Here is a 17,794-nt window from a genome sequence, read left to right as displayed (position 1 = left end):
AACCATATATTGTTTACTATACGCAAGCATTTCTGTTATAAAAAATATAACACACACATATGTATATTAATATATATGCTTATACATTTATCTATATATATATATGTATCTATGTTTTCATACAACCATTAACAGCCTTTTCCCACAAGTATTATACTCATGTAATTACTACAATGTGGATCCCCAAATGCTTGCCGACATTCCTCAACATTCGCGCTCATACCCTTTGTGGTAGTGATATTAAGCGAGGGAAAGGTTCTGTGGTAGTAAATTAGTGAAAACATTGTTGTTAATTGCCCTTTGTGATTTATCATCAATTAAGGGGTCGTTTTATTGTTCAGACGCTTGCCACCGAGATAAGCTTTCAAAGGCCCATTACATATATCAAATGAGATGTATGTATGTGAATCCAGATACACACAATAAATGTTCAACGAGCCCCGAAACAAGGCGTTACATTGCTTCCGTAATGAGCGCCAAAAAGGCTTCATTTTATTGGTTTTTAATGTGAGAGTTGTGTATAAATATATACACACTAGGGTTGTTGTTCAATAGCAGAAGAATAAGTTTAGTAGTAAAATTCACTACTATGCTTAATACGAGGTTTGACAATTAAGTAATGAGACTAATTTTATTGCCGCGCTTGTGCTTGCTCTAGCTCGCTCTAGCTTGGTTAGTTCGCCTGCTGCGTCAAGTTAAGTAGACGTGTTGAGTGACGCGAAAACGAGTCAACAGGGTGCGTCCAGATATCGCTCGTAACTGGATCCTTCATCACGACAACGCGCCGTGCCAAACTGCCCTCAGCGTGTCCCAGTATTTGGCCTCTAAAGGGATCGCCGTGTTGCAACAGCCACCATTTTCGACCGACATGTCACTCTGTGACATTTTTTTGTTTCCTAAAACAAAATCGGTGGTCAAAGAATCCCATTTTGAGTCGATTACGGACATCCAGGCGGCCGTGACAAGGGTCCTCGCGGACATCCCAGTCGAAGCGTTCCATACATGTTACGAAGCATGGAAAACGCGCTGGAATCGCTATATAGCTGCCCAAGGGGACTACTTTGAAGGGGATGGCGGAGTTGTAGAATAATTTTAAAATATATGTTTTTTATGGAATAAGTCTCATTACTTAATTGTCATACCTCGTACATTGACACCGAGATGGATATATTTTGAACTTTATTAAAGATAGTAAAAGTAATCTAACCTATTTTAGTCATTATTAAGAGGTCCCAAAAGGCACTGTAAAGTTATCTATATCAGCATATCTAGAAAATAGAAACATCTTCGTACATAAAACCGTATATTGGGTTGTCAAAAAAGTCTTGCGGTATTTTTATTGAATTTTTTTTTATTGAAATTGAAATGAATTTTTGATGACTCATGCCCAGCTCTTGACCGATGCTACGGCTGCTACTATGCCGGTCTCTTTCGACCAATTCAGCGATTTTATCGCAATTTTCGACGACAGGCCTTCCGGAGCGTGGCGCATCTTCGACCACCTCTACACCAGAACGAAAACGTTGAAACCATCGTTGTGTGGTGGAAATGGAAACTGTATCGGGTCCATAAACTGCACAAATTTTATTGGCGGCTTGAGATGCATTTTTGCCTTTATCGTAGTAGTACTGTAAAATATGCCGAATTTTCTCTTTATTTTGCTCCATGTTTGCGACGCTATAACTCACGAACGACTTAAAAGAACAATCAATCAAAGTTAGCGCGTGAAATGAGCTTTCCAAAAAGGTATAGCATGACCCGATACGACGAATAAAACTAGAATTTCGCGCTTTCAGTGCGTCTGGACTTCTTCTTCTGGACAGGCGTAGATAACGCTTGCGCGATTATACCCGAGTAAATGACAGGGCGCCTGACGTTTCTTATTTTCGCTATTTGGCATCAATTCGATATACCAAGTGCAGTCTCATTTTTCTCTTGATTCATAGAATTATGCGGTTATATGGGTTTACGGGTTCGGTTTTTTTATTGTCTTTCTAATATTTCTACAATATTTCTGGAATATTTGTCATTTATTCGAGTAATATCATCAGAGATACAGCCCTGAAAAGTTGTACGCTCGAGGATATCTAGACTGAGAGCGCCATCTTGAAACGCGTTATTCTCGTTACAGTGTTTTTGAAGTCGGTTGGCAAGATTTCTATAGAACTACCCATCCGATCTTCATGAAGTTTTACACAGGCCTTTGAGATACAATTCTTAAAGACTTGGACGAAGGATTTTTTTCGAATACAACTTTTTGAAAAAAAAAATTACGAAATTTTTACTGAAATTTGAATTTTTTTGTAAAAATGTATGCCAAAAATCCCATTTTCAGTTTTTTTCCTTTGTCCAAGTTCTAAGTTAAAATTTTAACTAACAGACGTATTTTTCCATTTTTGATGACCCGGTAAGGAATTATGCTGCCAACGCAGGAGTATCTATTTTCCAAGAAGTCAAGGTAAATGACGTCAAAATGGCTGAGCTTAAATTTTTTTTTCCAAAATTTCAGAATTTTTTTGTTAATAATGCATGTTTCTAACAATAAAAATTTCTATTAAAATATTAATTTTTTTACCAGAAAATATTTTTTGAAAAAATTCTGTTTTTTACCCGATGAAACCCAAGTAACCCTTTATGTCTGTGTTGCCGTAAAACTCATACAGCTCATCTTTCCATCGACTGCGGTACTCAGTGTTGCCAATACGCAAAATACCAAAAATATTCCGCAAAACATTTCTCTCGAACACTCCTGAGGCCGACTGATCAGTTGATATACTTGTCCATGCCTCCTCACCGTATAGCAGGACGGGAATGATGAGGGATTTGTAGAATTTGGTCTTTGTTTGTACTTTTCAAAATCCTACTCAATCCAACGTAGCTCCAGTTGGATTTCAAGGCTGATATAAAACGTATATTGCAAACGATAACCAATTCTCTAAAATACATGTCGAACATACATAAACATATAACTATAAACGGCGTTGCCATTGTGGAAACCGTGAAACTTTTTAACTTGGAAACATATGTTTATTAAAAATTATTAAAATAATTAGAATGCACATCGAAGAGACACATAGTGCACGTGTTCATCGTCCATTTCTGCGCTTATTAAGTAGTTGTTGTCCTATAAGTAAACTGCATTAAACGCATCTCAATCTTCGTATATATTTCTCTCTTTCGATGGCATGTAGACATATCTGCCGCTATTCCAGCAGAGTTTCAACTAATGAACATTGATTTCCATTTTACTATTACATTGTTAGTCCGCTACCAAAAAACAATTTTATTAGTCGGTTTATTGTCGGTTTTACTTCCAATCAGGTTCGACGCGTAAATCTAACTTTTTATTACCGAAAGTGATGAATATTTTCAAGTTGACAAGTCTGGTTCGTTACAGAGGCTGTTGATCTACTTTTCATGCCTGGAAGTCAATTCGTTACGTGGGCTTCATTGAACATGTGTGTTAAACATTTTAATTACGATTTCTTTTGGAGTTAATTAAATTAGTTGTTAACCATTTAATTTAAAAATTATGCAAATCATGAATGGAAATATTTACTTATTGAGATTTTTGAGAAATTAACGAACAGTATTTTGTAAATCCGAAAACTTTAATGCCGTTATATGTTCAGAGTTCAAAAATTTATTTATTTTTGTAAGATTATTTCTTTCAAATGTTGGCCGTGGCTACGTTTCAGATGGTCCATCCACTTCGCTGACTCGTTCGAGCCGAATGACACGCGTCAAGTCTACCTTCAAAGCTTGAACGAAAGCGGGATTGTCCGCATAGACTTGGCACTTTACATATCCCCTTAGGAAAAAGTCTAACGGTGTGATATCACACAATCATGGGACCAATCGAACGGTCCAAATCGTGAAATTATTTTCTCACCGAAGTGTTCTCATAATAAATCCATTGATTGATTCGGTGAGTGCGGAGTGGCGAACCAAATGACACCGCAAGCTCTTGATTCTCTTCATGTTGCTCTGCGTCCCACATGCGTCTATTTTTCTTTTATACATACCCATTGAACCAGAAATGGGCTTAATAGCTGAAAAAAATTTGGGCGAAGGGGTGTTGCTTGGGTACGTCGAACGGTCAGTTCTTGCACAAGCAATATTTTTTACGCCTTCAATTTATGATATCGACGTAAAATGCGAAAAGGACGGATATGGAAAACTATTTGGGATCATTTAATGCGCATTTCCCTTCTCAGAGCAAAAAGTATAGAGAAATAGTAACCAAAATATAGAGATTGTATCCACGTAGTATTTTCCAACAGGGTAGCACTTAAATTTCTGATTCATGCACAGTCAGTAATTCAACCGATTTAACCTCATAGCATATCGAATTAACTTCTAGTCCATTCAAAAACAGTTAATGCTGATAAGAATAAGCACTCATGATGATGATGCTACGCGTTGATTATGTATAAAACCGCAACTGATACGGATGTTGGCAGCTGTCAGATACATAAGCAAATGTGTTGCATGCAACAATGAAGTTACATTGGGTCGATAACTGTAATACAGTTAGTCAAGTACCGTTAATTATGATTGCATTGTTTGTGAAACTTTGTGTAGGCAATAGCTGCATTTATGTAATATATGTATGCCTACATATACATATATAATCGATATGGAGCTTACGCATATTGCAGCAGTTGTTATTGGATTTTTTGGAAAACTCGAATGGGTTTCATTACTGGACAATATTGACAACAAGCTATTAGTTGGACTGTCGGTTCTGCTCCATTTCCCACATTTCTTCAGCCAACTGTGTTGTCTTTTGCAGCCGCGAGTGTAAAATATGTATTATTGTGTGAATAATGCTATTCACCATTTTATTTCATATACAGGCTTATGTGTTTTTGGATACTTATATTTCATATATGTAAGTATGTCACGCCACATGTTAGCCGCATCAAGCATATGTATTCTCTTGCCTTCTCATACGTTTTTCCAGCTTTTAAGCGCCATTTTACCAATTATAATGAACACAAGCTTAATTTGTATGCTTTTGCCTTAGCCCATATCTCTGTCCAAAGGGTCATGAAATTGAACTATTCGTTAGCGTGCTGTAGTTTGTTGCAACCACTGAACGCTGATAGCGTATTAAAGACCAGTACTAACCTACACTCTTGCATGCGTGCATTTATGACACATGCACAGCACTCAAAACGCTCTAATAAATAGTAGATTTCAACCTCGACGCATGATTGCTGCCATGTATTGCCCGTAAGTGGTGATACTACTTGTATGAACAAGGTCACACAAGGTCTAAGCCACCAAAACACTTATGCAGAAACTTATAATATTTGAAACCGTTTTGCCATGACTACAGAATCGGCTTAATAGATTACATTGAGTTCTTAGTTTGGGTAGTAAAATGTATTGCAAATTATTTGACAGCAGAATTGGTACCTCTATCGATTTTTTTTATTATATTGACGAGAAATATCTTTTAAATGAGCAGAGTATGTTTTTACGATAGATTTCTGATCTTCTATTCAGCTATGGTTTTGGACTGTGTGTCCTAAATTTCATTCTGATATTGATTCCACTATACGCCGGAACGAACTTACAACGAAAACCTAGTATTGAATGACATTTCAAATTTGTCTCACAAAACTAGACATACTAAGTATATTTCGACATCTCAAGTCCTCGTCTGTATCTGGCCTGATAGTTGCCGGTTTCAATATTTTAAAACACTGTCGATGTCTTCATAAACCTCACAAGGTTCTTCGTTTCTTTGATAGATGGTACCATCTTAGATTTAACTCGTTCCAAGCTGTAAGTATGGGTATGCACTCAACCTTTTCACCTCTTTGCATTAAAGTAAAACGGGCAGAAATGTAGTTGCTAACAAATCCTTTATTCGAGATAATCTTGAGAGAAACTCACTGGAATAATGTGAATTATATTCAATAACAACGATGTTATTATCAATATTTTTGCATTGGTTTTTAGATTATTTTCTTGATAGAGAAACCAGTAATTCAGATCATGTCAGAGTAATTTATACGCTTTCTTTGTATTTCTGCTTGTGTGGTCTTACTACAAACGGATCAGAATTAGATATTATTATTAGAAAACCCTGATTGTTTAGCTTATATTTGTGGTTATTTTTTACTTAGTATCATAGCATCCCGGGACATTGATATCGCTTCACTATGTTTATAGACTAAGCATAGTGTTCGGAATCACGTTCTCGTAAAAATTGTTTTGTTTCTATGAAGGGTATTATAAATAGCTTCGGTGCAACCGAAGTTTACGTTTTTCTTGTTTTAAATTTACTTTATTAAAATATAATTAATATTTAATATGCATGTAAAATAATACTCTTACAAGTTCTTGCTCTATAGTGCATATTGATTTTTAAAAAGCAAATTAATACCCAAGCATTACATTTTTAACATTATTCATCTATTTTCATGTATTAATTTCGAAATTAATACCACGTTCTTCACAACTGCGCGTTTTAGCACTATACGTATGTATATTTGACTCACTATTAATACAGATTTCATGCCCGAAATATGTCCATGTGTGTGTGCGTCTACTTAAATTCAATACAATAGCAGGCAACTTTAACAAAAAAATTTATTTTTCCCATTATCAGCATCTACACATGCATACATATTGTGCATATGATGCATTATACATTCTATTTTTGGGCTTGTGGCCAGAAAGTCTCCTCGAAATAATTGCATTAATTTAAATTTTTTTTGCCGTATAAAGCAAAACCAAAAACTTATAATAACTTGCAACAATGTAATACCCATAATGCCAGAATTTAATTTATAATGAAAGAAGTATGCCTAAAATGATTACCCGAATAACTGTAGAAATTTGCAGGACTCGGTAGGAAAAATTAGTAGCGGATTACTTATTTTTTTACGCATTGTTTTCTCTATTTGCAGCTTTTAAAAAAATGTTAATATTGCAACAAGACGGCGCCACACATCGCATCAATCAATCGATTTATTGAGCGAACACTTTGGTGAGCAGATAATTTCACGTTTTGGTCCGGTCGATGAGCAAAAATAATCTTGTGATCGTTAGACTTTTTTGTGCGGATATGTAAAGTCGAAGGTCTATACAGATATTCTCGTTTCGATTTGGGCCTTGAAGCAAAACATCACGCGTGACATTCGCCAGTTACCAATCGATATGCTCAAACGAGTCATCAAAATTGGACTCAATGGATAGACCATCTGAGATGAAGCGGCGGCCACCATTTGAAACAAATAATACTCAAGAAATAAATGCCAAGGAATATTCTTTCGGATGATAATAAACACTTTCCATTAAATTTGAAGTTTCTGTGCTTTCTCTTTTAAAAAAGTAGTGAACCTCGAAATGGATCACTCCTTATTGTTATTGTGGGGTTGGACTACATGCAGGCTGACCCTAAACAACCAGTTCCACAAATCGTCTATGCAATAATGCGATTTTAATTGTTGTGGATAAATGGGATATGCTCGGAGTTTGAAAAATTAATGAGGCAATGGCTGCACAACAAATAAACGTAATTAATTGCAAACGATAAAAAAATGAGAAAATGTGTAACAACTGCCATTGTCTTTATTGTTTATATTTATGTATGTGCGTAGTTGGCAGAGATTTTCACGCAGTGCGTAGCATGCAGTGAATTTCGCAAGCATTCAACTTTATCAGTTATTGCATTGCAAAAGTTTACAAATGCTGCTGCTTTTACTAATATTTATGTATTACATTCTTTGGGCTTTTGTAAAGTTGAGTAAATGTAGAATCCTATTTTATGGGGTAATCCCATGTCAAGGGACAAAAAATTTATTTTTCAAAAATTGCTTACTCGACAAGGCAAGTGATTTTAAAAATACGAAGCCGTTCAAAGTAGAGCATAAAAAAAAAAGTTTTTGGTTTTTTTTAATAAAGTTCAAAAAACTCCCCAAAATTTGATTTATAGAGTAAAATACCCCCTTAAACGAGTTTTTCTGAAAACTGTGCTTTTAAAGCTTTCCTTTATCGTATCTCAAAAACGGCTTTACCGAATGATTTGAAATTTCAAGAGAACACACAACACTTGTAATACAGGGTAGGCCATTTAAAGTTGACCCATTTGTTTCTAAAAAAAGAGAACAAAAGAAAACAATGTTTTTTGTTCATTTCAAAAATAATTTATTTTGGTTCAAGAGGATTTGTTTCAGCTAATATTTAAAAATTAGATCGCGTAAATGGGCACCTTTAGCTTTGACAGCTAAATGCACTCTTTTTTCGACATTTTCCATGACTTTGGCCAATGTTTCGGATGATATGGCGGCTATTTCACGTCGAATGTTGGCTTTCAGTTGAGCTAAGGTCTTTGGCTTATTAGCGTATACCTTGGATTTCAAATAACCCCACAAATAAAAGTCTGGTGGCGTCAAATCTGGTAATCTCGGTGGCCAGTCAACATCACCATTTTTCGATATCAATCGCCCGATGGCCCATTTGCCAAAATTAAGGCGTCGCGGATAATCAGCTTGGTTTAGTTTTTGTGCCAATTGAATTTTATATGGAAACATCTTCAAATCGTTATGAATTATGCGTCGGAGAGTGGTGCGAGAGATGTCTAATTCCTGAGAGCGGCGATAACTCGATGTCGATGGAGTCTCCTCAATACTGGCTCGTACAGCTTCGATATTTTCATCAGAACGTCTTGTGCGTTGTCTGGATGCATGACTGGCATTACTGAGATTACCGGTGTTCACAAATTTTGCGTATAAAGACTTAATTGTGTTCTTAACTGGAGCACTTTTCCCTTTTTTTTTTTTTTGCGAAACGCACGTTGAGTTAACACAATTGAAAAGTTATTTTGAATATAAAGCTGAACAATTTCAGCGCGTTCTTTTGGAGTGTACTGTTCCATGGTATAAATTGTCTTCGAATGACGCTTCTAACGCGGTATGACATTAGCCGATTTGTCAGCGCTGTTAAAAGTTACAGCGTTGCCAGATGGGTCAACTTTAAATGGCCTACCCTGTAGTTAGCATAGTAACAACTACTATCAATCAAAAATTTGCAAAATTTTGTTTTTTTATAGCAAACAAATAAATAACAAACAAAAACACTCGAAATCCGTAACTCTTTTTTCAAGTGTCTACCAAAATAAGTAGTTTCCAAAAGTTTCAAAAATTTTTAATTTAATCACTATCTTATTCCAGTAGTCTATCTTAAAGGGATTTTTCTTCTCTGTGGACATCGCTACATATGTATTTAGAGTTACGTAACCCTATACATATCTGGTATATGATAATTGGATTTAGCTTCAACTACCAATATATACAGAAAGTAATCACTAAAGTAAAGAAATAGAAAACTGTTGCCCTTTTTTTGATTGCTTATCTCGAAATTCCTAGTTATCTGACTATGATACCGGAAACAAGTATCACGATCCTTTGGGAGGCAGGGTGGCCAATAAAATAATTTTAACCTAAGATTAACTCGCTTTCTCTGGCTTCAATTTGAGTTCAAAAACAATTTATAATTTAAAATTGATATTGTTTAAGTAAGCTCCTCCGCATTTTAGCAAATCAGCAAATAGCTTAGTTTGCTGGGTTCACGATAACACAATACATCAGTCAAACTTTTATCTTCTTGAATTTGGTCAAAGAGAGCGTAGACCCTCTTGGTTCAATACTTACTCAATATTATGCACATAAAACACATATTTCTGCGAATTATTGTTTTTCATATTCCTAACATACAAACTAATAGCAAAATTGCACTGATAACTCTGCTTCACAATGTCATGGGTGTTATCAATGTTTTTGTTTCGATTAGCCATCGTCAAAGCGCTGAGCTTGGCGAATGCTAGCGAATAGCGAATTTGAAATATGTATTTGAAATATGCATTAAATGACGTTTCTTATCGCTGTTCGCATGTTTATTTATAGTATGTGAGATTTAAGCCCCAAAAAAAGAAGTAAGGAAGGGCTAAGTTCGGATGGTACCGGGCATTTTATACTTTTATAACATGCAGGAATCAACGCCTGGGAAATACCTTAAGATCAAAAAGCTCAAGCAGAGGATCGGAATCTAAGCAGTTTTATAGATACACATACTCAATAACTCATACTTCTTCTTCTTTACTGGCGTAGACACCGCTTACGCGATTATAGCCGAGTCAACAACAGCGCGCCAGTCGTTTCTTCTCTTCGCTACGTGGCGCCAATTGGATATTCCAAGCGAAGCCAGGTCCTTCTCCACTTGGTCCTTCCACCGGAGTGGAGGTCTTCCTCTTCCTCTGCTTCCCCCGGCGGGTACAGCGTCGAATACTTTCAGAGCTGGAGTGTTTTCGTCCATTCGGACAACATGACCTAGCCAGCGTAGCCGCTGTCTTTTAATTCGCTGAACTATGTCAATGTCGCCGTATATCTCGTACAGCTCATCGTTCCATCGAATGCGATATTCGCCGTGGCCAACGCGCAAAGGACCATACATCTTTCGCAGAACTTTTCTCTCGAAAACTCGCAACGTCGACTCATCGGTTGTTGTCATCGTCCAAGCCTCTGCACCATATAGCAGGACGGGAATTATGAGCGACTTATAGAGTTTGGTTTTTGTTCGTCGAGAGAGGACTTTACTTTTCAATTGCCTACTCAGTCCGAAGTAGCACCTGTTGGCAAGAGTAATCCTGCGTTGGATTTCTAGGCTGACATTGTTGTGGTGTTTACGCTGGTTCATATATAGACGAAATTATCTACAACTTCAAAGTTATGATTGTCAACAGTGACGTGAGAGCCAAGTCGCGAGTGCGACGACTGTTTGTTTGATGACAGGAGATATTTCGTCTTGCCCTCGTTCACTGCCAGACCCATTTGCGTTGCTTCCTTGTTCAGTCTGGAGAAAGCAGAACTAACGGCGCGGGTGTTGAGGCCGATGATATCAATATCATCGGCATACGGCTTCAGCTGTACACTCTTATGAAAGATTGTACCTGCTCGATTCAGTTCAGCAGCTCTAATAATTTTCTCCAGCAACAGATTGAAAAACTCGCACGATAGGAAGTCGCCTTGTCTGAAACCTCGTTTGGTATCGAACGGCTCGGAGAGGTCCTTCCCGATCCTGACGGAGCTTTTCGTGTTGCTCAACGTCAGTTTACACAGCCGTATTAGTTTTGCGGGGATACCAAATTCAGACATCGCGGCATAAAGGCAGCTCCTTTTCGTGCTATCGAAAGCAGCTTTGAAATCGACGAATAGGTGGTGAGTGTCGATTCTCCTTTCACGGATCTTTTCCAAGATTTGGCGCATGGTGAATATCTGGTCGGTTGTTGATTTACCAGGTCTGAAGCCACACTGATAAGGTCCAATCAGTTTGTTGACGGTGGGCTTTAATCTTTCACACAATACGCTCGATAGAACCTTGTACGCGATGTTGAGGAGGCTTATCCCACGGTAGTTGGCGCAGATTGTGGGGTCTCCTTTTTTATGGATTGGGTATAGCACACTTAAATTCCAATCGTTGGGCATGCTTTCATCCGACCATAATTTGCAAAGAAGCTGATGCATGCTCCTTATCAGTTCTTCGCCGCCGTGTTTGAATAGCTCGGCCGGCAATCCGTCGGCCCCTGGCGCTTTGTTGTTCTTTAGGCGAGCAACTGCTATTCGAATTTCTTCATGGTCGGATAATTGAACGTCTGCTCCATCGTCATTGATTCGGGAATCGGGTTCACCTTCTACTGGTATTATGTCTTTACTGCCATTCAGAATGCTGGAGAAGTGATCCCTCCATAATCTAAGTACGCTCTGGGCATCGGTGGCTAGATCACCTTTGGGGGTTCTACAGGAGTGCTCCGGTCTTGAAACCTTCTGTAAGCCGCCGTATTTTTTCGTAGAATTTTCGAGCATTACCCCTGTCGGGCAGCTTATCAAGTTGTTCGTACTCACGCATTTCGGCCTCTTTCTTCTTCTGTCTGCAAATGCGTCTCGTTTCCCTCTTCAACTCTCGTTATCTATTCCATTCCGCGCGTGTGGTCGATCGTAATGTTGCGAGGTAGGCAGTCTGTTTTCCCTCCGCTGCGAAGCGGCACTCCTCGTCATACCAGCTGTTGTTTTGCATTTTCCGAAAACCAATGGTTTCGGTTGCAGCTGTACGTAAGGAGTTTGAAATGCCGTCCCACAGTTCCCTTATACCAAGTTGTTGACGAGTGCGTTTGCCACGGTCGTCATCAAAAGGGGGTCTCTCATCCGAGGCTGTTTGTTGTTTTTCATTGGGGGTGTTTTTTACGTGGCGGGTCCCAAACCCAGCGCACAACCCTATGCAGGGGATGTTTCGCCTTCTCACTTTAGCTCGCCTTCAAACGGATGTTCTTAGGCTACCCAGAGGATACTTGGTCAAAGACCGGAAGTCATGAGCTGCTTGAGCCATATGTAAAAGAATCGTTTCTGGCTACTCCCAAGTGAATGACGTTCAGAGAACTTTCCTCATGTGAACTTCTACACATGACTCCACCCTCCTAATAACTCATACACTGTCGGATATATTCGACAAAAGGTTTGTTAGAAAATCAAAGCTTATTTTATTGTATATACATATGTGGGATATGGAATTTGGGGGTAGTATCGACCCGATCTTGTCTATTTTTGCCAATCTACATACCATTAATATGCCACATACTACTAATAAAATGTTTCCTGAGATTCATTAAGGTACCTCACACACCATTACCAATCATAAGGGGTAAAGTCAACCGGATGTTATACAATATGTTTTTTATATGAGGGCTAGGTTAAGTTTTCTGGGAGTTTTATCCATTTTAGGCACAAAGATACACTGTTATAGGTAAAAAAACGCTCTCTTATATTCATTGAGATAATTCACATGTTGTGCGATGTATGCGGTATAAAGTCACTTGGAAGTCGAAAGTCGTGGTTTTAGGTATACACATAAATATACCACCGTCAGGAATGGATTGTGCATGAATTATTATACAAAGCATGCAATTCTAGATTAAAAGTTTCAAAGCTATTAATAATGCATAGACAAGCAATGGTGTTGATAAAGCAATAAATTAATTAATTTTATTAGTAAAAGTTGTATATAGTATATATAGAAATTTAGTAATCTACCAATTGTATATATGTATGTATTTACATTGTCGCGTCAATATTAGCGTCATTAATTAGTGCATTAATTGCATATAAATGAAGAGATTATTTTCGCATTCACTACAAGTGTACATAAATGAAATGCAATCGCTTTATTTTGCTTTGAGTAGCTATGGGTACAAGCTATTGAATTTGACTGCTGCATTTATTGAAATAAATCAATTCATTATTATTGTTTTTGAAGAGTGACCTTTTGGCCTACGTTATCTATAATACACACTTTTGTAACATAATCTCATCTGACCCTATATAATCTTGATACGAGCCATCACAATAATTAGACATCAACATCAAAAATATTACGAGAATTTATAAAACATACGACGGTATAAAATTATTTTGATGTAGACAGTTTTTTAGAATATAATTTTGGTTATAATTCTCTTAACAAACAGAAATTAGGCTTTCACATCCTTGCTGCATGCCTTCCACTAATTTTTGTCATGATTCCTTTGGGTTTGACTTCCAGCCCATAAATCGTCAAAATCCTTGAATGTTTTTCCTGCTTTTTTTAGCTTGACTTCATCCATAAATTTCCTATTGGATTCCGATCCAGGCTTTGTGCAGCCCAATCCAATATTCTAATTTTTTCATTGCCAATACTTGACTACTACACTTTGTGGTGTGCTTCGGATCCTTGTCTTGCAAACATGTCCAGTTTGTGGGCATGGATTCAAATACAAAGGCTACATTTTATTTTTCAGTATATTAACATACTAAAACTACATTTTACCATTTTTCGAACAATTGGTCTAACGTCATGCCATGGAAACGCGCCCCAGACCATGATACTTCCACCAACGTGCTTAATGATTTCTTTGGTGTACCTTGGGTTAAGGGCTTCATCTTTTGGACGATATACACATGTTTTTCCATCTGGACCCATCTTATTTATCTTGGCTTTGTCGCTCCAAAGCACGTTCTTTCAAAATTGTGCTGATCTGTCTCTGTGGGCCATTGCAAATGATAGTTGAATTTTGATGTGGCGTTTTGACAGGAGTGGCTGCTTCTTGCTAATTCGTCCAAAAACTTGAGCTTCATTGAGTCGTCTTCCTACAAGCTTTCAGAACACGTTCACACCATATTCGTCATTAACTTAGATGATGATTTCTCCAGCTGACCTCAAAGAATCGAATTCGAAAACTATGGTTTTGTCAACACTAATATCGGTTTTATGCGGTCTTGGTATCTTTTTGTTGACATAAGATGGGTTAATTTTTGTTGTGTAAAGAGCATTATATACCATTTTTCGAGATAAAAGTATTGTTTCACTAATTTCAGCAGAAGCTTTTCCTTATTTGCTAATATCGCACATAAACTTGAAAATGTGCTATTTATGTGTCCACTTATTTTATCAAGTTCCTTTATTATCTTTTATAAGAAGTTTTTTACTCTCGAGTCATAGCTTTCTGTAAGAAGTACCAAAAGGTTCTACTTTCTCGTTTACTAAAGCCAGTGAATGATTACTACAGCAACTTTCTAGTATATGTATACCTTTGTTTTGCAACTTTTCCATTGCTCACTCAAATTGTCGCAACATGTTGCCAGCAACTTATTGCTATATCAACATGAACTCACTAAATTTGTAACATGTGTCTAGTCATATGTTTTTCCGCAACATTGTTGCCTTTCCAATAGCATCACACTCAAACCACCACTCGTGGTTAACACTTCGTAAAACCGGCTCGCTTCGTGTGTTTTGGTGAGTTTTCACCCGTTTGCACTCAATTACGTGCGTAGAGCATTTGACTTTGCTTAGCACAGGCATTTGAGCCGAAACGACGGTTAGTTTCGTAGTGACCGCTGTTAAATATAGTTTAGCTTTGGGGAAAAGTTCGGTATCTCGCGTTTGTGTGTGCTGCCTATAATATTGCATATTATAGTATTGGAGAGCAGTTCTGATTTGAAATATTGGTGTGTGTCTAAATTCATATATATATATATATATATATATGAATTTATATGAAAAAATATATAAAAAAAATAATTGAAGAAAGTGTTTTCAGCGAAAGTGAAGTGAAGCAAGTGCTGAAAATTTGAGGCAGCTAGCAAAACAACGATAGCTTGGCTGCCGATAAGTGAATGGTTGATCCTGTATTAAGTGTTTTTGTGTCTAAAAGTGCAAATTATAAGAAAATTTATAAAGCGCCGGCAATTATTCGGTTGATTTACTACAAAAATAAATAAAATTGCAGACCCACATACACACCTCCAAGCAATTGCAACACTGTCACATTCTTTGCATTGTCCCCACTCACTTGCCGTTTCACACTCAACCACACACACACACACCCATACTCAAACAACTTGCGTGACGCGTGCTTGCGTCAGTCCCATCCACCTGCTTTTTACCCACTCGCTGAGTGCCACTTGGTGTCTCAAGCTGTTACGTCTGGCCATGCTGTGCACTGTGTTCGTGTCGCGCTGTGTCTAGTCATTCGACGCATTTGTGTCCTTGCGTCGCGCCGCATTGCCGCTGTGGTACATCCTTTATTCGTACAAATTTATTTATTGTTGGAATTCTACGTGCCACCCGAAGCTCATTTCTACCTAACACAGCGCACACTGCAACACCAACAGTTTAGTGTGTTTCTGATTTTGTTTTGCTCGTAATTTTTGTTGCGTTTGCTTTCCGTTAGGTGTTTGCAGTTGCCATAAACACACGCAGCCATGCGGCGTGCAACTGAGGTATTTTGCAAGTGTCTCGCAAATCCGTTGCAAGGCTAAATAATATTCAACAACAGCAAAAACAGCAAAAGCTTTCGTCGCCGCAATAATGCCGTCACAAAGTCTAAAGTTATGTGCCGGTCGATTGAGCTTGTGTGCGTGTGTATGTCATTGCTGTGTGCAACGGAAGTGAAAGCCGGAAAAGGAAGTGCAGTGAAAGTGTATTTCAGCTTTATGCAAATATAAGTCAAATGTACGGCATTTATAGCATTTACTTTGCAATGTGATAAAATAACGGTGCAGATATTATACAAAACAACAAAAAAGTTCCCATATTACCCTTCTACTTACTCATTTTTATCTTCTTCTTTGTCTAGTGCTTACCACAAACGGTCGCTGCGAAAAGTGCAATAAAGAGAGAAGCAAAAATAATTGCTGCAAAGAAGTGGAAATCCTCAAAAGGTTTTAACAAAAAAGTATTATTTCGCCCTCTTCTAAAACAAAGCCGTAAAAGGTGTGAAAAAGTTTCAAACAGCTAGTCTTCTCCAGCAATAAAGCTGGAAGTGTTTGCAAACTTAAAAGCAGAAAAAATAAATGTTAGTGCAAAACAAAAATAAAAAAATAAAATAGTGGAAAAATAGTGGTAAAATATTGCTAAAATAGTTCTACCCGACAAGTTTACGGTTGGCTACCAAGAGCAGAGTGTATCTTACTTGAAGATTTGCAAAGTATAAGTCACGGAAAGCTCGTGTTACTATTTGCTCCCTGTGAAAGTGTCATAAACTGTTTCATGGATTAATCTTGGATAAATAATCTTCAACTAATCTTGGATATATAATTTTCTATCCTTGTGAATGTAAGTTTAAATAGAAGTGTAAAGAACCTTATATTATATTTTCTAAAAATTATGTACTTATACTTCTACAGCGCCTTTCAGTACTCCATCAATAAATACAAAAATAAAATATTTTCAATCCAAATATGTGTCAGTTGGAGTTCAGGTTTGCACCAACTCTTATATATTATATACATATATGAAAACAAAGTTTCTCAAGAAAAGCATAAAGCATAAATAAAGAGACTTATTAGATAAAAAGTGTTAAAAATACCTTTAAAACCTTGAGAATTTCACAAAATCGGAAAGAAGTTTTAAATATGTATACACATTAACACCCGGAAATTGTAGTTAAATTCCGCGGGTAAATTATACATACATTGTATTAAAAAAAAAAATGTATTTTTCTAAGTTTTGTAGGACTGTCCTTAATAACTAAGCCAAATATGAGCGCTCAGTTTGTTTACAGCAGCTGCTTTAGTCTGTACACCTCAGTAGTGCGTTGCGATTTTTACAATGCTTAAAAATATCGAACAAAGAATTTACATCAAAATTTCTATTATGCAAATTTCGTGCGCGGAATCATTGCGAATTTTGGAAAAGGCTTATGGTGATAGAGTTTTACTAAAACTATCAAAAAGCCAACGAGAAGTACAAAGTCTTCAAATATGGTCGAGAGGTGGAGGTGGTTAAAGACATGTCTCATTCTGAACGACCTCTGACCTCTTCAACTGATGAGAATATTAAAAAAGTGAAAGATGTGGTTCTTGAAAATCGTCGCGCAAGTGTTAGACAGGTTTCAAGAGAGCTCGACATATTTCGCGAATCCGTTAGCATGATTTTAATAGATATTTTGAGTATAAAATGCGTTCTTGCTCGACTCGTCCCGATAAAGATGTTTTTTTTCAAAACGAGTACCGCAAACAGGCCTCTTTGGACTTGCGAATTCTGATTTCACATTCACAAAGAGCACTATAGCTGCCGATGAGACATGGGCTTATGACTTTGACACTCAAACAAGTCAACAATCATCGAAATGAATGAAAAAAACTAAACCAAACAAAAAAAAAATACACCAAAGCCGCTCAAAAATCAAGATTATGCTCATTGTTTTTTCGATATTCGTCTTTTGGTGCATAATGAATTTGTTCCA

General features: G+C 37.2%; 1 protein-coding gene across 7 annotated transcripts in view; it reads left to right on the top strand.

Moving 5' to 3' along the window:
* The window catches only part of LOC105222168 (protein madd-4), a 315,454-nt gene that overhangs the window by 184,526 nt on the left and 113,134 nt on the right, over nt 1–17,794 (top strand). For 5 of the 7 annotated variants that reach the window (XM_049456508.1, XM_049456511.1, XM_049456499.1 and 2 more), the window contains exons 1-2: nt 14,915–15,053; nt 16,184–16,662. The gene's annotated coding sequence lies outside the window, so the exon portion shown is untranslated. Of the gene's footprint in view, nt 1–14,914; nt 15,054–16,183; nt 16,663–17,794 lie in introns of those variants that run through there. The other 2 variants (XM_049456488.1, XM_049456494.1) reach the window with 2 other exon arrangements.

Source organism: Bactrocera dorsalis, chromosome 1, assembly GCF_023373825.1.
Source record: "Bactrocera dorsalis isolate Fly_Bdor chromosome 1, ASM2337382v1, whole genome shotgun sequence".
In the NCBI taxonomy this organism is placed as follows: Eukaryota; Metazoa; Arthropoda; class Insecta; order Diptera; family Tephritidae; genus Bactrocera; species Bactrocera dorsalis.
Note: the sequence above shows the minus strand (reverse complement) of the source record. Positions and strands in the feature narration are given on the sequence as shown.